The 23,091-nt window shown below is 39.9% G+C and overlaps 1 protein-coding gene across 3 annotated transcripts in view; it reads right to left on the reverse strand.

The window, feature by feature from the left end:
* Positions 1–23,091, reverse strand: part of SYNDIG1 (synapse differentiation inducing 1) — a 227,334-nt gene that overhangs the window by 148,736 nt on the left and 55,507 nt on the right. The gene's annotated exons all lie outside the window — the stretch shown is intronic.

Genomic DNA, 23,091 nt, shown 5'->3' on the forward strand with positions numbered 1-23,091 from the left:
GTGTGCCTGCGTGTCTATATATGTGTATATATGTCTCTGTGTATGTGTATATTTTTCTGTGTGTGTGTCTGTCTGTGTGTATATATATATGTGTGTGTGCCTGTGTGGGTATAGTTATCAGAGTGTGATCTCTGTGGTGTTATATAGAACTGTAGGCAACATCATCTACATTATCTGTACTCAAAGAGTTATGACTGTGTGTTATCTGTGGTGTTACATAGGACTGCAGGTAATATCTACTACATTATCTGTACTGTGTATATGTGTGCCTGTGTGGGTATATATGGGTCTGTGTGTGTGTGTTTGTGTGTGTGTGTGTGTGTGTGTGTGTGTGTGTGGGTGTGTGTATATATGTTTCTCTGTGCTTGTATATATATGTGACTGTGTGTGTATATATATTTGCCTGTATGTCAATATATGTGCCTTTGTGTATGTTTGTGTGTGTGTGTGTGTGTGTGTCTGTGTATATGTGTGTGTATATACGTGTGTATATATGTGTGTGTATGTGTGTGTGTGTATGTCTGTATCTCTATATATTTACCTATGTGTATGTGTGTATACACCGCGTTCCAAATTATTATGCAAATGTTATTTTTCGCTGATTTTCCTAAATAGTCGATGCAAATGACAGTCAGCATAATCTTCAAGCCATCAACCATTGGAGTATAATGCAAATTTTATTGAACAAATCTCCTAATGATAACAGATTTTTTTTTAGAAGTGAAAAACTCAAAATGCACTGTTTCACATTATTATGCACAACAGAGATCAAAACATTTTAAAGGTTGTAAAGAGAACTAAAATGGTAATTTGTTGAAATTGCAGCATCAGGAGGTCATATTTACAGAAATCAAAAGCTCTTTCAATCAAAAAAAACTTAGCAGGCCAAGTTACATGTTAACATAGGACCCCTTCTTTGATATCACCGTCACAATTCTTGCATCCATTGAATTTGTGAGTATTTGGACAGTTTCTGCTTGAATATCTTTGCAGGATGTCAGAATAGCTTTCCAGAGCTTCTGTTTTGATGTGAACTGCCTCCCACCCTCATAGATATTTTGCTTGAGGATACTCCAAAGGTTCTCAATAGGGTTGAGGTCAGGGGAACATGGGGGCCACACCATGAGTTTCTCTCCTTTTATGCCCATAGCAGCCAATGACACAGAGGTATTCTTTGCAGCATGAGATGGTGCATTGTCATGCATGAAGATAATTTTGCTACGGAAGGCACGGTTCTTCTTTTTGTACCACGGAAGAAAGTGGTCAGCCATAAACTCTACGTACTTTGCAGAGGTCATTTTCACACCATCAGGGACCCTAAAGGGGCTTACCAGCTCTCTCCCCATAATTCCAGCCCAAAACATGACTCCGCCACCTCCTTGCTGACGTCACAGCCTTGTTGGTACATGGTGGCCATTCACCAACCATCCACTACTCCATCCATCTGGACCATCCAGGGTTGCACGGCACTCATCAGTAAACAACACGGTTTGAAAATTAGTCTTCATGTATTTCTGAGCCCACTGCAACCGTTTCTGCTTGTGAGCATTGTTTAGGGGTGGCTGAATAATAGCTTTATGCACACTTGCAAACTTCTGGAGGATCCTACACCTTGAGGTTCGCGGGACTCCACAGGCACCAGCGGCTTCAAATACCTGTTTGCTGTTTTGCAATGGCAATTTAGCAGCTGTTCTCCTAATCCTATTAATTTGTCTGGCAGAAACCTTCCTCATTATGCCTTTATCTGAACAAACCCGTCTGTGCTCTGAATCAGCCACAAATCTTTTCACAGTACGATGATCACGCTTAAAGAGGCTCTGTCACCAGATTATCAAATCCCTATCTCCTATTGCATGTGATCGGCGCTGCAATGTAGATAACAGTAACGTGTTTTTTTTTTTAAAGAAAACTATCATTTTTGGCCAAGTTATGAGCAATTTTATATTTATGCAAATGAGCCTTTCTAATGGACAACTGGGAGTGTGTTTTCTCTTATTTCCAACTGGGCGTGTATTGTGTTTGTAACATCTGGGCGTGTTTACTTGTTTTACTAGCTGGGCGTTGTGAATAGAAGTGTATGATGCTGACATAAGATGCTGACATACAGTGAAGGAAATAAGTATTTGATCCCTTGCTGATTTTGTAAGTTTGCCCACTGTCAAAGACATGAACAGTCTAGAATTTTTAGGCTAGGTTAATTTTACAAGTGAGAGATAGATTAGATTTAAAAAAAAAAACAGAAAATCACATTGTCAAAATTATATATATTTATTTGCATTGTGCACAGAGAAATAAGTATTTGATCCCTTTGGCAAACAAGACTTAATACTTGGTGGCAAAACCCTTGTTGGCAAGCACAGCAGTCAGATGTTTTTTTGTAGTTGATATTGAGGTTTGCACACATGTTAGATGGAATTTTGGCCCACTCCTCTTTGCAGATCATCTGTAAATCATTAAGATTTCGAGGCTGTCGCTTGGCAACTTGGATCTTCAGCTCCCTCCATAAGTTTTTGATGGGATTAAGGTCTGGAGACTGGCTAGGCCACTCCATGGCCTTAATGTGCTTCTTTTTGAGCCACTCCTTTGTTGCCTTGGCTGTATGTTTCGGGTCATTGTCGTGCTGGAAGACCCAGCCACGAGCCATTTTTAATGTCCTGGTGGAGGGAAGGAGGTTGTCACTCAGGATTTGACGGTACATGACTCCATCCATTCTCCCATTGATGCGGTGAAGTAGTCCTGTGCCCTTAGCAGAGAAACACCCCCAAAACATAATGTTTCCACCTCCATGCTTGACAGTGGGGACGGTGTTCTTTGGGTCATAGGCAGCATTTCTCTTCCTCCAAACACGGCGAGTTGAGTTACTGCCAAAGAGCTCAATTTTAGTCTCATCTGACCACAGCACCTTCTACCAATCACTCTCAGAATCATCCAGATGTTCATTTGCAAACTTCAGACGGGCCTGTACATGTGCCTTCTTGAGCAGGGGGACCTTGCGGGCACTGCAGGATTTTAATCCATATCGGCGTAATGTGTTACCAATGGTTTTCTTTAAGTTTTCTTGAAATATCCAATGTTTTCATACCTTGTCCAAGGTATTGCACTAATTCACGCTTTTCGGCAGCAGAGAGATCCTTTTTCTTTCCCATATTGCTTGAAACCTGTGGCCTGCTTAATAATGTGGAACGTCCTTCTTAAGTAGTTTTCCTTTGATTGGGCACACCTGGTAAACTAATTATCACAGGTGTCTGAGATTGATTACAATGATCCAAAGAGCCCTAAGACACAATACCATCCATGAGTTTAATTGAAAAACGAATAATTAAATGTTTATGACACTTAAATCCAATGTGCATAATAATTTGGAACACGGTGTATACTGTATATTTGCCTGTATCTCTAAATATGTTTTTATGTATGTACAGTATTCATGTTCCAGTATGTACGTGTGTATAATTGTGGATATTTTTTTATTTGTGGAGGGCAGCAATAGAAAATCCCACACAGGGTGCCATCCAACTTCAGGCTGGCCCTGTGTCTATGAATTATCTCTTGGAGTATAAGAATAAAAAAGCTAGAAGATAAAATGGTTTACAGACATGCTGAATTCAAACAAAAGGTACGGTAAGATTTTTGAGGATTTTTTTTTAGGCAAATCCTTTTCTGTCATATGATTACTAGTATAGAAAACCTGTTACACGATAATTATTTATAATCGTGCTCTTTGAGAACGATGTTGTTCATTACAGGCTTGTCTTACTTCAGGGTTTTGCCTTGTTTTGGGAATTGGTTTCTCGTTGTTCCTGGTGTCCTTCTGCACTCATAGTTGCTCTTCTTATTCTCTGAGCCAAATATATACTGTATATGATGATTATCAGCATTGTTCTTTTTATAAGTGAGCGTGATCACACGTAGCAGCTAAGGGACAATCCTGATAATCAATATATATTATTGGATAACTATGCCTGCAATTCTCTTATGTAAAATAATTGTGTCTTGGTATTTTTTTTGAGATAAGGGAATAGCATGCACAGTAATTCCTTAATTACTCCTAAAAATAAGAAAATTGTGAATCAAATCAAAAATCGTCCATAGGGTTGACAAAAATCTAGATTTTATTTTTTTCCAATATCGCCCAGCCCTACACACAATGATAACTCTGAGTACAGATAATGTAGTAGATGCACACACAGAAATATATACACATACAGATACAGGGGCGTAGCTAAAGACTCATATGCCCTGGTGCAAGAATTCAGTTTGGGCAACCCTACCTCTCCCTAACATCACCAGACCCCTGCGCACGCCTATGCCCAGCCGCTTTGCCCGACAGACCCCAAAAATGCCTCCAGAGTATAATGCTCCCCATAGCTGACCCCACAGTATAATGCCTCATAGCTGCCCCCATACAGTATAATGACCCCCCATAGTTGCCCCCACAGTATAATGCCCACCATAGCTGCCCCCACAGTATATTGCCACCCATAGATGCCCCATACAGTATAATGCCCCCATACATTATAATACCCCCCCATAGCTGCCACATACAGTATAATGCCCCCATAGCTGCACCATACACTATAATGTCCCATACAGTATAATGCCCCCATAGCTGCACCATACACTATAATGTCCCATACAGTATGCCTCCACAGCTGCCCCATACAGTATAGTATGGCTGTCCTATACAGTATAATGCCCCACACAGTATAATTCCCACCATAGCTGTCCCATACTGTATAATGCCCCACACAGTATAATGCCCCCCATAGCTGCCACATACAGTATAATGCCCCCATACGCCATAAAGCCCCTCATAGCTGTCCCATACAGTATAATGCCCCCATACAGTATAATGCCCCCCATAGCTGTCCCATACAGTATAATGCCCACATACAGTATAATGCCCTCCATAGCTGCCACATACAGTATAATGCCCCCATACGGCATAAAGCCCCTCATAGCTGTCCCATACAGTATAATGCCCCCATACAGTATAATGCCCCCCATAGCTGTCCCATACAGTATAATGCCCACATACAGTATAATGCCCTCCATAGCTGCCACATACAGTATAATGCCCCATACAATAAAATGCCCCATGCAGTATAATGCCCCCATAGCTGTTCCATACAATATAATGCCCCCCATACAGTATAATGCCCCCCTTTGCTGTCCTATACAGTATAATGCCCCCCATATAGTATAATGCCCCCTCAGCCGCTACCATATGAGCCCCCCCTCCCATACCCAGTATAATGCCCCCATATGTACGTACCTGAAAGAAAAATAATAACATAATTACTTACCAATCTCCGTTCCCACAATGGGTGGAGAATCCACCAGGCTGCGACCGTTGCGACCCCTATAACTACGCAACTGTACAGATACATATATAGGCACCCATACACACAAAGACACACATACACACATACTGGAACTTATACACACACAAACACAGACACACAGACAAATAGAGGCACAAACAACAGACAGACTGAGAACTCACATCTCTTTCCTCACAGGCTTCTTGCAGGTCGGGATGTGGGCGGAGCAAACTGTGCCTCGGACACCATGTCCTTGCCAAATATTTATATGATGATGTAATCCTGGATTCTGTAGTCAATTTAATATATGTATTCTGTATGCTGAGATACAGCTGTGACTTTTATCTGGATATTGGGTAATAGTACAGGTGTTGGTCGGTTCGCCTGTGAGTGAATTTTGCTAATTAATGTTATGGAACTACAGTACATCTGTATCTTTGTGTAGTGCTGGTGGCCGCTGTTCGCTGCTGTCCGCCGTCCTCCAGCAGCCGCCAGCATCGTTTACCTTTGTGCCGGCGTCTTCCCCCTCCTCCCCGGGGATGCCGGCATGTACTGCTCCCGCCCGTGGCTCGCTCCCCTAGAATGCGCGCGCGTGCCCTGGTAACCTCTTAAAGGGCCAGCGCGGGCACCACTATAACCTTCCCTATCCTATCCCTGTGCATCCTGCCCTACTTAAATCTGTTCTGCCCTCCTTCCTGTGCCTGAGCATTGTTGTGTCTACCCATGTTCGTTTAGCAAATGGTCCCTTAGGTGTATCCTGTTCCCAGTGTTCCCGTATCCTGTTTCCTGTATGCCGTATCCAATAATTGTTTGTTCCTGAGCGAAGTCTAGTGTTGGAGTCGAGTCCATCCTCTGTGCCATGTGTCATTTGCCACGCCTAGTGTCATCTGCCATGCCTAGTGTCATCTGCCATGCCTAGTGTCAACTGCCACGCCTAGTATAATCTGCCACGCCTAGTGTCATCTGCCTCGCCAAGTAGTCTGCTACGCTAAAGTGTCTGCTACGCCACGTGTCTGTCAGAACTTCTATACAGGTGCTCTTGTTCTAAAGACTTTCATTGACTGTTGTTTGGCCAGCTACGGCGGAGCGGCCTAGTCGGTCCACATATCCCAGGTGTGACACTTTGAAATGGGTTGTCTCAGTAAAGACATTAAAGTGTACCTTCTAAGTTTTGCCCATAAAGAATAAAATGCATAGCTTAATCCTACTTGGAAATACAAATTAACGCTATATAAATTGTGCTTCTACCTTACTCCTGTTCGTAGTTTTCCACAAAGTCCTTTTCCAGCCATAGATGTTCATTCAGTTATAGTTGGCTGTGTAAATGGGCAGTTACTTCCGGGTCCTGACGTGAACTAAGGGATGCTGCCGAGCGCGACTGTTTATAAACGCACATCCAATCAGCGTTCAGAAGCTCCTGCTTCTATATCTGTTTCTCAGTGGCAACAGCCGCTATTCTATACTAACACAAGCCTGCATCGGGAGCATGCATGCTTCCTGCAACGCTCCCAAGATGCATCTGTTCTCCTTGGAATCCGTATCCGGCATCTGTTAGAGCTGGGTATGGATTCTTCTTGACAACGAGCGTGCAGAGCTCAAGTAACAGCAGGCAAACCAGAAGGAGATAGAAGTGAAGATAGGACAACAGGAGGAAAACCATAGGATATCAGTAATAACTTTGCATTATGAATATGCTTATATTTTCAAATAGAAAACAGCAATGAAAAGTTTAAAAACTTTACAGGAACACTTTACTGATATATGACTAGGCTATGACATCAATACCTGGTTGATTGGGAGTATGATTGCAGTGGCCCTAGGCAGTGCCGCTAGGAGAGCTTTAAGCCACTTCATCTGCTATTTGCCCCATTTGGCTCAGACAATTTGTTCTAGCAATCAGTCGGGCCACAGCAGTCAGACCCCACTGATTAGATCCTGATGGCATTTCCAAGACAAATACCATCAATGTCTTTATTGAGAAAATGAATTTAATATAATGGCTAAATTGCTCAAATAGGAGTCTTTAAATGGTCACTGAAGGCCCTTTTACACTTGGGAATTATCAGGCAGACAAGCTAGTTTCCGATAATTGCCCTGTGTTAACAGGGCAGTGATCAGCAGATAAACGAGCAAACACTCGATCATCTGCTGATCATATCGTTTTAAAAAGCTGAAGTATAATCGTTGTCGGTAGCACATCTACCTGTGTAAACAGGAAGACACCTTGCTGAAATTATAATAATGTATGGGGACGAGCGATCGGAGTAACAGCTGCTCGTCCCCATACATAGCTCCTTGTGACAGGAGCAAACGAGAGCCGATCAATTGGCTGGTGTAATAGGGCGATAACTTTTCAAACAACTTATGCTGATCTAATAGTACATCTGATATAAAACAACTTTTTAATTTACTTGCTGTTAAAATGTTGTTGTTTTTATCCATGCAAATTCTGATTTAAGTTGCTGCCACTAGGTGTCTTCCTTCCTGTAATCTGCTGTCCACCCCCTGATGACAAGCATTGTCTGTCCTTGGTTACAGAGCAGAATTGATGGACTTCAGAAGGTGGGGGTGTGTCACTACAATGCCTACTATTCAAGTCTATGGAGGGGGTAGGGGGAGCAGGAGGAGAGAGCAGAAAGAGAGAGTGAGAGATTGAGTGAGTCAGTAAACACACGCTGCATTTATATATATATATATGCGGTAGATAGAGATAGAAGAGCAGGATTCTCCTCTTCTATGTGTGCAGTGTATAGAAGACATGATATCATGCTCTGCCCACTAGCTCAGAGACAACTAACAATTCGAGATAGATCCTGCAGAGGGGAAAACTGCTAAATAATGTCATGTACAAGTCATATAATGGCCAGAAATAGTGTTATTCCTCATGTACACTCATATGCCAGCTTATTCTGAAAATCTCCTGAAAAGTTAGGTGCACTTTAACCCCTTCCTGCATTTTCACGTACATGCACGTCGGGGAATGCAGCCTGTTCGTGCATTCCCACGTGCATGTACGTGATGGAGATCGCGTGGGCACAGAAGCTGTGACTGACAGCTGGGCTCCCACTGCAACTGTCGAGATTGAAGATTTCTTCAATCTCAGCCGTTTAACCCATTAAATACTGCAGTCAATAGCGACCGCAGCATTTAAATCTATTGACATGCGTGAATGCGATCTCCGGCCACCAATGGGTTGCCATGGCAACCGGGTGTCTAACAAAGACCCCCAAGCCTGCCCTGGCTGTATGCCTATCATGCCGTGCCAGAGGCATGGCATAATAGATTGCCTGTCAGCTTTACACTGACAGGCAATAATGCTTTGGTATACTAAGTATACCAAAGCATTATATATGCGATCAGCAGATCGCATAGTGAAGTCCCCTGGTGGGACTTAAAAAAAAATGTAAATCAGTTAAATAAAGTTTGTGAAAAAAAAATTAAAAAAAATGACAGTCAAAATCAAATAAAACTACTTTTTTTGCCCAAAAAGTGGTTTTATTTAGTAAAAGTTTCAAAACAAATAACACATGCACAAATATGGTATCCCCGCGATCGTAACAACTTGACCAATAAAATGAACACATTAATTAAACCGCCGGATGAACGGCGTCCAAACAAAACGCAAAAAACAATGGCAAAATTCTCTCTTTTCTCCCATTCCCCCCATAAAAAATTAAATAAAAGTTCATCTATAAGTCCTATGTACCCCAAAATAGTACTAATAAAAACTACACCTTGGCCCGCAAAAATCAAGCCCACATACAGCCACATCGACGGAAAAATAAAAAAATTACGGCTTTTGGAATGCGACGATGCAGAAACAAGTAATTTTTTTCTAAAAGGCTTTTTATTGTGCAAACGTAGGAAAACATATAAAACCTTTACATATTTGGTATCCCCGTAATCGTGCCGACCCATAGAATAAAGTTAACATGTTATTTACGCTGCATAGTAAACGGCGTAAATTTATAACGTGAAAATTAATGCTGGAATAGCTGCTTATTTTCAATTCTCTCCTAAAATAAAGTTAATAAAAGTTAATCAATATATTATAAGCATTTAAAAATGGTACAATTACAAAATACAACTCGTCCCGCAAAGAAAAAGCCCTTATACGGCTATGTCGACCGAATAAAAAAAAAGTTATGACTCTTGGAATGCGACCCTGAAAAAACAACGTGTAAAATGGCACGGTCATTAAGGGGTTAAACTTCCATTATATGTCAAATGCAGTTTTGACGTCAGGGGTAAGCACTAAACTTGTACATTTTTAAGATTTCCCTCTACTGATAACACAACATTATATAGAATACTTAAAACTCATTCTTAATTTCTTTCTAACTTATGTTATTTTTATTATTTGGGTATTCTTACCTCATTCTTTTCTACTTACTTTGGATAATTTATATTGAATTTTCTCATGCTGCCAAGATAACAAGATACTCTGATGTGCTGATTTGTGTGCTGCATTGTTTATACTCTTCTTTTGAATAATCGTACTAGTTCAATACTGTAATTACTTAGTATATATTGATTTGTATGTATCTGTTCTTTTCTTTTGTACTTGAAAATCTGTAAACAAAAATCTGATTATGAAAAAACAACTCAGTTTGAGGGTAAGTTCACACGGCTTATTTTCGGCTGTTTTCCAAAAACGGCACGTGAAAAGACGCCCGCGCAAAAGAAGTGCATGTCACTTCTTGGGACTTTTTTGAAGCAGTTTTCTATTGACTCTATAGAAAAACAGCTCCAAAAACGGCCATAAAAAACGCCGCAAAAAATGCGAGTTGCTAAAAAAAAAGTCTGAAAATGAGGAGCTGTTTTCCCTTTGAAACAGCTCTGTATTTTCAGACGTTTTTGATTTTGTGTGTGCGCATACCCTAACTGTGAAATATTACAAAAAAATCAATACATTATACATGCCTATACATTAAATTGAATAAAAATGGGAAAAACTGAACATGATAAAGGCTTTGGTATATTGGAAACTAGTTAGCATCACTCAATGCCAAACAACAGCTGAAAATAAAATACAAGATACGGGTGAATAAAAAGAGAGAATAAATCTGGATTCCGTCACCACACAAAATCTATTAATTTAGGGTATGTGGAAGGTTCTATAAGGGTATGTTCACACGTAGCGTAAATATTGTGGATTTTACAAAAACGCATTTCATTGTGGATAATCCGCAGCGTAATACAGTAGCAGCAGAGTGGATGAGATTTGAACAAATCTCATCCATACACTGAAATGAAATATCAGCCGAAAAAAACGTTCATAAATTGACCTGCGGTGCGGATTTTGAATAATAAATTGACATGCTGCGGAATCTCTTGTTTTCTGTTGCAGGTTTTCCCCATTGAATTCAATGGGGAAGTAAAACCCACAACAAATAGCAGATGTTGAGATTTTTGTGGCGGAAAAGCTGCAATTCCACTGCAAAAATCGCAATTTAAAAAAAAAAAAAAAAAGAATATACTTACCTAGATCTCTATGCTTCTGGGTCCAGCCCGGCCTCCAGGTATGACGTTTCATTCCATGTGACTGCTGCAGTCAATCACAGGCTGCAGTAGTCACATAGGATGAAACGTCATTCCAGGAGGCCGGGCTGCAGGACGTCAAAGGGACGTGTTGCCATGACTACGGGTAAGTATAGGCTTTTTTTACCTGCTGTTTTTCACAGCGGACATTCCGGCAGAAAAACTGCACGACAATCTGGTGCCGTTTTTTGGCCAGAATTCCCTGTACTTTTACGCAGCGTATCCACCCTGTGTGCACATAGCTTAATAGAAAGAACAAAGTGTCTGCATCTATACTCAATAAACAAAATATCACAGTACTGGATAAGATATTGGTGCACCCCCTCAACAGAAATTGATCCAAAGACCCTTAGATTAGGCAAGAAGCAAGGAGCACTTCCAAAACAAGTGGAAGCTTTATTCACCCCATGTGACGTTTCAGTCCAACAGGACCTTTCTCAGCATGCATAAGGAAGGTCCTGTTGGACTGAAACGTTGCATGGGGTGAATAAAGTTCCCACTTGTTTTGGAAGTGCTGCCTTTTTCTTTTTGCCTGCATCTATACTCAATGAACGACTTCCTTATGGAGGTTCAGGGAATGCACTTTCTTTCACTCCCCTCTCCAAAATTGCACTTTAGAGCAAAATAGTAGCCAAGCTTTCAGTCACCCGGGCAAAGAGTTTTTTTGTGGCCTAAACCGACTATCTAAATACCTTAGCCAAACTAGAGTGACTTGTTGGCACCTAGCACCTAAGAACATGCCCTGGCAGCCCTCCACAATACGTCCCTGCATCAGAAAGATGTTTATTGTGCGGAGATGCATCCATTAGGTTCAGTCTATTAGGGCATCCATGCTATTAAAAACCAAATGATCTGCATTCTTAAACTATGCTTTCTTAAATTTAGTAAATAGCCCATTGTCACCTATACATGCAAATTAGGTAAATGTAGCACAAACCACTATTGGCATGTACTGTACATTGGGGTGGCTGTGGCATTAGTGAATAAATGCTACAACATTATATTTTGTGCAACTGGTAACTGAGAAGTAGAATGTACATATCAAAAGAGGGCATCCACGGTAAAATGTGAGGTAAACTGTTTGAAGGAGATTGTCTTCAGTTTTGTACATCTCAACTACTATTAATGTGACCAAGGATATCTCATATTTTGAAATGTGGATATTTAACGAGGAAGGAATGAAGAAAATGAAAGAAGGAAGGAAGGAAGGACAGACGGAAGGAAGGAAGGACGAAAGGAAGGAAGGAAGACAGGAAGGAAGGAAGAAAGGAAGGACAGACGGAAGGAAGGAAGGAAGGAAGGAAGGAAGGAAGGAAGGAAGGAAGGAAGGAAGGAAGGAGGGTTTTCAAGGTAAACATAATAAATGCTGTGGTATCAAATATTTAACTGAATATATGCTGGATGTTTAATTCTCGCATCTTAATGTAGAGAAAGAAAAATGAACATTAAAATATCTACAAAGGATTAAAACTAAAATGACTTAAAAAGCAAATTCTTTTGGTATCATAAAACAGATGGTAATATGACTGCAGAAGGAGAAGTTCCTCCATGAACTGCACTTGAAGCTGCCTCAGGATGATCTGGGCACTTACTAAAGGTCTGAAACACCCTGCAGTGCAGCAAAATTGTTTAGAAAATCAAACCGAAGAATTAATTGTAACAGTTGCAGGTTTAGGATCAACACAATACAATCTTTCTAAACCTCAAAAGACTTCCTAAGCTCTAAGCTATGTTGTGAACATCCAGTAACTGATTCTCTTTGTAGCTCCAGAGACCTTTGATATTTGTTGTTAGGGAAATAACAATGTACTTTAACATGTTTGTATGGACTGGAACAAGATAGGAATGGTGCATTTATAATTTAGCATTAGATGTAGGATTGTTTAAGGGTTAATTCAACACACATATGTGCCTGCCCTGTTCTATGATATATAAGCTGTAATTATCACTTAGGCTATTTACACACCTGCGTTGTGACACTCTTTGCGTTGTTGTGCTCCGCCAGAGTAGTAGAACAAGGGAATAACGGAAGCAACGGTTCTATTGCACAACGGATATTGCTGGCGGCCGACGGAACCCATTGACTTCAATGGGTTCCGTCGGCTTTACGTCCAGGTGTCCATGATTTTACCACAATAGCGCAGCTTGCTGCACCATTCTGCGCTACTGTCTCTGGAAGTCTCCGGTAATCCCTGCCGGATCAATGTAGATGTGAACGAAGCCTTAGTAATGCAGAAAAATTGGCTTGAATTGGGTTTGATTGGAGATATGTGTCAACACCTCAAACAGGTCTGACAATTGTAACTTTACCAAGATGTTAAAGCAAGGATTTACGGGGGACCACAGGTACATTATAATATTTATCTTACAATCATTCATCAGCAGTCATCTCATTATCATCACAGACAGAATTATAATGACAGGTAACACCTCTAACGTAGTTAGTTTAACGTAGATAAATGTAAAGCTATGCACCTGGGTACCAACAACCTGCATGCATGCAGATAACACAGGATCCCCCATTGACAATAGGTGATGGACACAGCTCCCCTCCTATCCCTTCCTCCACAATAACCTCTGCACAGGTCACAGAGCATTACTAGAAAACTCTCCCATAAAAGTCAATGGGTCCCCTCCTGTTCACAGGTTCATATGGTCAATGTGGCTGCTGTAAAGCATATCTCTAAATGCTGTTTATAGCAGCTCAGGCAAGATGGCTGCCCCCATAATCATGTACAGAAAATAGAATAGAAAACCACAATAAAAAAAACGGATTACAATTTTTTTTATCTTTGACTATCTGGTTTTAATTAGGAAAAAAATATAGATAACAGATTCCCTTTAAACAGATACCACTATAGCCTATGGGTGACATATTCCATTGTTAGTCATCCATCACAGGCATCCGTCACCCATATACTTCCATATTAAAAGAAACGGATGTGGCATACGTTTTTGTTGCAGAATACCTCTGGAAGTTATAGTGTAATCGGCTATGCTATTCTATCCAGCACAATAACAGTATCCCAAACATATACCGGGGCCAAATGAAGCTTTCGATGCCTACATCAAATGTGCAGGGGAAACGCAAAGTGACATGTCCTAATACTATCATAGGTCCAACTCTTCCAACTGCATATGTAAGTGTATGTTGCTGATAAGATGCAAAGGCAAAAACTGGGAGTCTTTTTTTTACAAAGAATAACTATTTTAAGAAACTGTAATACCTCTTTAAGTATGTAAAAAATATAGCAAAGGACAGTAATACCATAATATACTTGAGTCGATTATGTGAATAGAACAAATGATAAATGGGAGATTTTCAAACCTACCTTGGGTAATTATAGTGCAAAATTTATTCCTATAGGTAACAAGTATAAACGACTAAAATTAAACCCCACATTGCTTACACCTTCTGTAAAAAGGGCAATACATGACAAAAAAAGGGCATTTAAAAAATACAAATCTGAGGGTACATCTGTAGCCTTTGTAAATTATAAAGAGCGTAATAAAATCAGTAAAAATACAAAATGAAAGGCAGGTGGCCAAGGACAGTAAAACAAATCCCAAACAATTCTTCAAGTATATAAATGCAAAAAAGCCAAAGTCTGAACATGTAGGACCCCTAGATAATGGTAATGGGGAGTTGGTCACAGGGGATCAAGAGAAGGCAGAGTTACTAAATGGGTTCTTTAGCTCTGTAAATACAACAGAAGAAAGAGCAGCTGATGTAGCCGGTGCCGGTGCTGTTAATATATCAGTTGATATACTGAATTGGATGAATGTAGATATGGTCCAAGCTAAATTAAATCAAATAAATGTACACAAGGCCTGGGACCAGATGGGTTACACCCTAGAGTTCTTAAAGAGCTTAGTTCAGTTATTTCTGTCCCCCTCTTCATAATATTTAGAGATTCTCTAGTGACCGGTATAGAGCGCAGGGCAAATGTGGTGCCTATTTTAAAAAAGGGCTCTAGGTTTTCCTCGGGTAATTATAGACCAGTAAACTTAACATCCATCGTGGGGAAAATGTTTGAGGGGCTATTGAGGGACTATATACAGGGCCGCTGTGGATATAGTGTTTTTGGACTTTGCAAAGGCATTTGACACTGTCCCTCATAGACGTCTAATGGGTAAATTAAGGACTATAGGTTTAGAAAGTATAGTTTGTAATTGTATTGAGAATTGGCTCAAGGACCGTATCCAGAGAGTTGTGGTCAATGATTCCTACTCTCAATGGTCCCCGGTTATATGTCGTGTACCCTAAGGTTCCGTGCTGGGACCACTATTATTCAACTTATTTATTAATGATATAGAGGATGGGATTAATAGCATTATTTCTATTTTTGCAGATGACACCAAGCTATGTAATATAGTTCAGTCTATGGAAGATGTTCGTGAATTGCAAGCGGATTTAAACAAACTAAGTGTTTGGGCGTCCACTTGGCAAACAAAGTTTAACGTAGATAAATGTAAAGCTATGCACCTGGGTACCAACAACCTGCATGCATCATATGTCCTAGGTGAGCTATACTGGCGGATTCACTTGTTGAGAAGGATCTGGGTGTACTTGTAAATCATAAACTAAATAACAGCATGCAATGTCAATCAGCTGCAACTAAGGACAGTAAGATATGTCTCGTATTAAAAGAGGCATGGACTCGCGGGTCAGGGATATATTATTGCCACTTTACAAAGCATTAGTGAGGCCTCATCTAGAATATGCAGTCCAGTTCTGGGCTCCAGTTCATAGAAATGATGCCCTGGAGTTAGAAAAAATACAAAGAAGAGCTACGAAGCTAATAAGGGGCATGGAGAATCTAAGTTATGAGGAAAGATTAAAATAATTAAACCTTTTAGCCTTGAAAAAAGACGACTAAGGGGGGACATGATGAATTTATATAAATATATTGATGGCACATACAAAAAATATGGTGAAATCCTGTTCCATGTGAAACCCCCTCAAAAAACAAGGGGGCACTCCCTCCGTCTGGAGAAAAAAGAGGTTCAACCTGCAGAGGCGACAAGCCTTCTTTACAGTGAGAACTGTGAATCTATGGAATAGTCACCGCAGGAGCTGGTCACAGCATGGACAGTAAATGGCTTTAAAAAAGGCTTAAATAATTTCCTTGAACAAAAAAATATTAGCTGCTATGTGTAGAAATGTTTAACTTCCCTTTTCCCATCCCTTGGTTGAACTTGATGGACGTGTCTTTTTTCAACCGTACAAACTATGTAACAATTTATTTTTACAATAAGTTGTTTCTCTTTTGCCATTTCAATATAGAGAAGGTCATCTCTAAAATGAAATTTGGAGGCTGGCAGATGGCTGATGCAAACTATCCAAAACTAGCGTTCTCCAACGTAAATGCAGATGGCTACTTGGCAACAAAGTGGCTCCAAGCTGGAAACGTATAAGGATACTATATATCAAAATAATTATTATTCATAGTTTAGAAAATCACTACTTCACCTTCACAAGAGTATAACGTACTCTGGAAATATGTCCTGACAACATCTCTTAACCTGTAAAGACAAATGGTTTCCTTGCAGCTGAAGATCGTTCTTAAATTAACTACTGTTTCTAGTTTGATCTCTCTTGAGAGACGCACATTAACATAATTTGCATGACTGATGAGCATTTTGCTGTGGATGTATACACAGTGACTGTAATTATAAGGAATGTAGAAATGGAGCTCAATGAACCCAAGAAAGAAAAAGAGAGGTTTGAAGCGCAGTTACTGTAAAGTCGAACTAAATCAGCAGCCTGTACTTTTAGGCGCCATTAGCCCATTCCCGGCATCCACCGTAAATGTATGATAGAAGTCAGAAGGGGAAGTATGTAGCGGGCTCAGGAACTGAGCCCGCTCCATACGCAGCTGGTGTTGGCTGTACATTATAGCATACACCCTGCTCTAACTACCTGGAGTAGCATTTAAGCCGTTAGACAATGGAGGAGGGCTGCCTCTGTCACCCCATCACCTCTCTCCCCCCGTACTGCAATGGTATGGTGCTGATATGTTGTGATGGCAGCCTAGATCTGCCAAGTCAGCCCTACTATAAGAGAAGGCAATACTATACAGCGCAATTCATAAGTAAATCAGTATATTGTATTGTATTGCCATGGCAGCTGGGTGCCTAGTTAAGGCTTACAGGTCTGCCTTCTGTGCTTGATTATTAAGCCCTGCCAGAGGCTCGATAGGAGAGTACAGAAAAAGGCAATACGTGTATTGCATGAGCAATCAATTGGTCGCATGTTCAAATCCCCTAGTGGGACTAAAAAAAGATGTTGAAATAAGTTTAATAAAGTTTTCAACAATATATATATATATATATATATATATATATATATATATATATATATATATATAAAATTTATAGTAAAACATTACGTTTTGAACTATTAAAATATAACTTTATTTATCCCACACGGTGAACGCCATCAAAAATTAAAAAATGCCAAAATTAGAATGAAAAGTGATAAAAAATTTGTATGTACCCCAAACCGGAACCACTGAAAACTACGGCTTGTCCTGCAAAAAATAAGCTATCACACAGCCCCATTGATGGGAAAATGAAAAAAAAGTTATGGGATTTAGAAATTGGCAACAAATTTAATTTGAACAATTTGTTTTTATTTTGGAAAAGTAGTAAAACATATTAAAAATCTATAGAAATTTGGTATCGCTGTAGAAAAAAGTTAACATACTATTTTCATCTCATGGTGAACGTCCTAAGAATGAAACCCAAAAAACAATGGAGGAATTGCTGGTTTTTTTTCCCATTCCACCCTACAAAATAAGTACATTATACAGTACATTAAATGGTGGCATTAAAAACTACAACTTGTCTGACAAAAAACAAGCCCTCATTGGCAAAAATAAAAAAATTACGGTTCTTGGAAGGTAGAGATAAAAAAAACAAATATGGCTACTGCGGGATGGGGTTAATAGCTTGTCATATATCCAACACTGACAACAAACATATAAACCTTTCTCCCCAAATGTTCTTCTAAATATCTTTGAGGATTTTCTATGACATTCACACCATAGCTACATGTCACAGGCATGTCTCAAGCATTAATAGAATAGTACGCTCCTTTGAAAATTGGAGTCACTTTAAAAAGAACCTGTCACTTTTCTGGTGGTAGATATTAGTGTGTGATGTTCAGAGGTACTGGGATTGGAATATATTTCATGTCATAGATTTGCCTCTCTGTGTGCTGGGTAAGAGCTCTGTCTGGTGCAAAAATAATGAACACTTTGGGGGAGATTAAATAATATAAGTGCACTGAGCGAGAGGTGTGCCGGTCTCCTCTGTGAAGCCATTGCCATATTTATCATCAGGGTGCATGCCCTCTTTATAAATGTGGCATGGGGTAAAAAACAACACTCGTTCGGACCATGTGTTGTTTTCTGCCAGTTTCCTACTAAGAAACATGGAAGGTATTGTTAATAAATGAGTCGCTTAAAATCGCTTACTTCTCCAGATACATTTTAATGTGCCAGAAAAAGTGACTTTATAATTTTCAATGTATTTAAGGCAGAACCTCCGTAAAAACACATTGATCAATTTACAAACTGGTTTCGTTTTTGTAAGGTTTTCAGGTTCTTTTCATCTGTGAGTGCGCCATTTAACTACACTACAGTATTAATTCCGGCATAATATCAGAATCAGGGCTTACTTACACGAACATGTACCTCATCAGTGTGTTGGCCATTTTGACAATGGACAGCACATTGACCCATGCAATTTAATAGGGCTATTCACACATTAGTTTTTTTTTATCACGGAGCGTTTGTCCGTTGCAAGAAACTAGCAGCATGTCCTATTCTAGTCCGTTTTTGCGGATAAGACTCGCTCATTAAAGTCTATGGCTGCGTGAAAAAAACAGACAGCACACAGACAACATCCATGTGCTGTATGTTTTTAACGGATCAGTTGCCAAAGAAATGCAGAAAAGAAAAAGTGCTTGCAAAGAAGAAAAAGGGACGAGAAAAAAGGATAACACACGAAAACCACACTGACGCAACACAGACATTTATATGGATGTAAATCGGATACGATTGTGTGAATAAAGCCTTAGGGTATGTTCACACGTGGTGTTTTTACCAGGGTTCTTTGCTGTTCTTTGTAAAAAACACGCACAAAAATGGGGATCTTAGGATGTAATTTTAACACATATAGTTGAAGGGCATTTAAATGCAATACAAGGGTCTCCTGCTTCAATGACTACTCCTGTTCTGCAGGGGACGCTATGAGCATTAGAATCATCACAGGAAGGATACTTAAAATAACCCTCGCACGCCCTTCTCTTCTTCTGTATTTCAGTTATTTTAATAATGACAAATTACATTATAAAAGAGAATTGCAACTATATTTGCATCTATAAAGAACCTACATTTAAAATGCCGTACCCAGCGATAAAGACTGCTAGTCGATATACACATGGTAACGTGGCTTCACGTACAGCACCGATAATACAACTAATTACAATAAAATCTAATTACTGATACAAAGCAAGGCCCCCTTTTAAAGTCCTGAAGTAAAACAGCTCATCACAAAATATATAAACAAATATAAACATGAAATAAAAAATGTATTTAGGTCACGAAGTTGGAAAATAGAAAAAAAAATGTAAGGATAGTTCCAATGAATTTACTTGACATGAAAAGAAGTTACTTGACATATATATTTTTTAGTATATTGTAAAGTAGATGATGAGACACTCTGCAGTAAATCCTGGGCCCTGTATAGTGCCGCAACATCATCATCTGTCATTTTTATTGCCCTTCTGCAGCACCAGCTTTAGACAAATGCAGACAAGTGTAATATACTCCTCTTCTAGTCACAGTCCAGTAATGTCCAATCCTACAAAGTTCACCGGCAGATGGAATTATTGGAAATCTATTACGGAATGGATGATGACAAATTATGTAGGAAGTTCATCAATGATCTAGTCTTAAAGCTTTATTACTGATGTAGTCAGTTCTTTTTTTTTTTTTACTAATTTTATTATGGTTACTAGATAAAATATCCCAAAATTATTTTTCAAGTTAAAATTTTGATAAATACAGGTTAAATTACTACTAGAATATCATGTTTGCTTTTTAAAAAAAATAAAAATAAAGTGTTTGTCCCATCAGGACCTCCTGGTGATCAGCTGAACTACGGCTGTATACTTTTCCTGTAGCCACTGCAGGAGAAATGTGATATTACATGGTGTGCATTCAAATTATGGCACCAATGTAGTACATGGCTCAACTGAGTCCTCCAGAGTGGGAGACTCTTTTACTCTTACGCTTAGTTTCAGTTATCTGCTCTGGCTAATAGAGGGAATCCTGACGTGGAGCCTCTACACATGTCAACCGTAGGCCCTAATAGGCTATATGGACAGCAGTTGTCCTAGTCGGGCCAATCCTTTATTAACGAGAGTCAAAGACGCTATACAAATTTTATACATATCAAGGGTAAACTACATTAAAGAGGATCTGTCAGCAGTTTATTAATGTCCAATCTCCTAACTAATCTAATAGGCGATATGAAGCTGATAACTACAGTGATTTTTTTTTCAATAACGTTTATTATTTGCAAAGTTATGAGCATTTTTCTAAATATATTAATGTGGCTATACTTACCCAACGGGAGGTGACTCGTTCTTTTCACTCTGGGCGGTGCAAAACACGTTCGTCTGAATCCGCCCTAACTGGTAGCTGTTCCCATAGTGCATCCTGGTGCCATCTGTTCCCCAGGTAACGCGACGCACATGCACCTGTGCATCCATATGATGTAAAAGAGAACGTGATTCATGAGACCAGGCCACCTGCTTCCACCACTGCACACGATGAAAGCTGCAATGCACTGTGTGTTCTGACATCTTTATATCAGACTCATAAGTAATTTTTTCAGAAATTTGGGCTAGAGTAGCTCCTCTGCGGTATCGGACCAGACGGGCTAGCCCTTGCTACTCACATGCATCAATGAGCCTTGGGTCCCCATGACCCCGTTGCCAGTTCATCGGTTGTCCTTACTTGCGCCACTTTTGGTAGGTATTAACGACTGAATACCGTGAACCCCCACAACACCTGCCTTTTTTTAGATGCTCTGACCCATCACAATTTGGCCCTTGTCAAAGTCGCTTGGCCATTTTTTCTGCTTCCAACACATCAGCTTCAAGAACTGAATGTTTATTTGCTGAAGCTGGGTTCACATGTTGTGGTCAAAATTAGTTTTTCTTAATGAAATTTTCTCAAAATTACAGCAAAATGATGCGGTTATACCACAGTCCGCGGCAACAAACGCATTTTGATTGCAACATGTGAGCCCGGCTTCATATATCCCAAAACCTGACAGCTAATGAATGTTAACTACTTCACCTGCCAGTGCTTTTAAAGTTATGGCTGAATACTGTATATAGGCTGTGTATGTTTTCCTATGTAACACGGCATCTGGCACAGAATAGTCACAAAGCCTGAGTACCTTAATAAGGAATAGCAAAAATTTAACAGAAAGAAGATCTGTGAAGAAGCTGGGTAAGTTGTATATGAAATAGTCCATTAACAAGTCTTTTTGTAGTAATATACATTGTTAATTCAATCATGCACCTGCTACTTTATATGTCGAGAGCTCTTATGACGTGTTTTCATTGCTATCTTATTGCAAACATTGTGACTTTTTTGAGTGGACTTGATGAAGATTGATTAAGACGGTTAAGCTATAAAAATGGCTATAGAAAAACCCGCCAAGTAAGTGGACTAATAAGATCATTCAATTTCTGTTTCATGACTGTGGTGTATAATGAGTAGACATACATTTCTACTCCAGGGGTACCATTAATAGTGTACTAATGTGTATAAAAATCAAAGTATCATTAAAAATAAAAAGACTGACAGTAGTATGAATAGTATGGTTACATTTTATGGAAATTCACAGTATGGAATATGCAAGTTCATGCAGAGGACAAGTCTGTGAAAACCTTAATAACACTTTAAACTTTCATTTAGCAAGGCTATAGATATGTGCTATAATATTTGGAGATATCCCTCTCTCTGTGAGAACTGGAGTGGATAATTTCCTACATAGTTAAAGATTAAATTCTGGCTGTTTTTAGCCACCACTAGAGGAAGTCCAGGTGCTTTTAGCATATTGTTTTATTATTTGGGTTTAAAGGGGTTTTCCGAGTTATTTAAAAAATTGGCCAAGGTAGGAGGGATGCAAAAAAAAAAAGAGCCATTGTTCAACTCACAGATCCCCATCATTCCAGCACCGCTGTTTCCGTCTTTCCTTGCCACTGTGTATTGACATAGCTGCAGTGATGGTGTGTTTGTATACCCACATGATCGCTGCAGCCAAGTACTGACCCCAGTGGGTAAGCTGCACAGTATCGCTGAGGCCGGTGCTTGGCTGTAGCGATCATGTGGGTATACGGGTATATCATCGCTGCAGCTTTGTCAATACACAGCGGCGGGGAGGAATGGAAGGGACGGCGCTGAAACGACAGGAATTCATGAGTTGAGCAATGGCTCTTTTTTTTTTACATCCCTTCTACATTGACCTTGTTTCAAATAACTCGGATAGCCCCGTTAAGACCTTTCCACCCCATGACAAAATGTATATAATGGGCAGCAGTCACTATAACATTTTCATTACGATGATCTCGCAGCGACTGCCGGTGTACCCGCGAGATTAGACAGTGGAAGTTGTACTGAAATACACAGGGTACTCCTGCTGCAACTACCAAGATGGGAGAAAGCTTTGATCCCGACAGTAAACCTCTTAACTACTAAAATCTACAGGGGACTCTACAGGGGGTGTTATCTACACGGAACTCTATAGGGGCCCTATCTACAAGAGACTACACGGAGTACTATCTACAGGAGGTACTATTTACAGCCTGTAGACTACAGGGGGCACTATCTAAATGGAGCACTATCTACCGGGGACCCTATCAAAAGGGTCTCTAAAGGGGGCACTATCCAAAGCAAACTTTACAGTGGGCACTATGTACAGGGGGTTCTATGAGAGACACCATCTACAGTCGGCTCTCTGAGGGGTACTATCTAAAGGCGGGCCTATGAGGGGCCCGATCTACAGGGGACATTGTAAGTGGCACTATCTACATGGGGCACTGTGTGTGTGGTAATTTACAGCATTTGACACAATTTTATTCATGGGCATAGTGTATGGTACGATTATATTCAGGGGCACAGTATATGGTACCTTTTAT

This window comes from Rhinoderma darwinii, chromosome 4, assembly GCF_050947455.1.
Source record: "Rhinoderma darwinii isolate aRhiDar2 chromosome 4, aRhiDar2.hap1, whole genome shotgun sequence".
Lineage (NCBI taxonomy): Eukaryota > Metazoa > Chordata > Amphibia > Anura > Rhinodermatidae > Rhinoderma > Rhinoderma darwinii.